Genomic DNA, 722 nt, shown 5'->3' on the forward strand with positions numbered 1-722 from the left:
TTTCATTTATGTGATAGGCCTTCATTAAAAATAGACATTTACCACAATTTATAGGTATCTTATATTATTAGATACATTATTATAAAACATATTTTAGTTAAGGAGTTATTGATACTTCAAGTGCAAAATGATGATATAAAATCATGATAAAAATGCACTTTTAAGTACTAATCAGTTATTCTCAATAATATTTTGGATATTCATCCATTTGAGATTTCTTTATCCAAACTTTAACGGTGAATAATAGACAAATTATCTCAAAAATAAGATTTTTTTTTATTTTTTTAGAATATTGGCTAACACCCTTTGGAGTTTTACAAACATGTAAAATCTAGGATGCAAGAAAATAATTTGTTGTGTTTAAGAAATCCATACTAAAACACATTTTCTTTTAAACTTCAAATATATGTTTTTTTTCTTAAAAAAAAAGAGGAAATTCAAAATATGTTAGGGTATTGGTCATGTGCGTGTGCCGCATTTTGCGTAGAAAACTGGGTATTCTAAATATAAGATTTGTATTTTTACAATATAAAAATAATTAAATAAATACACATGCCTTGCCTATTTCTTATTCAAGTGAATTAACTTTCACTTGAACAATAACAAATGCAACTATGAATGCATGTAAAAGCTGATAATAGAAGATAGCATACTTGGTTTGTTAGTGATCAAGTTTTTTTTGCCTTCTGCTACCTTTGTTCATAGGTTCTTCTTATGTATCT

Source organism: Populus euphratica, unplaced genomic scaffold (assembly GCF_000495115.2).
Source record: "Populus euphratica unplaced genomic scaffold, PopEup_1.0 scaffold1310.1, whole genome shotgun sequence".
In the NCBI taxonomy this organism is placed as follows: Eukaryota; Viridiplantae; Streptophyta; class Magnoliopsida; order Malpighiales; family Salicaceae; genus Populus; species Populus euphratica.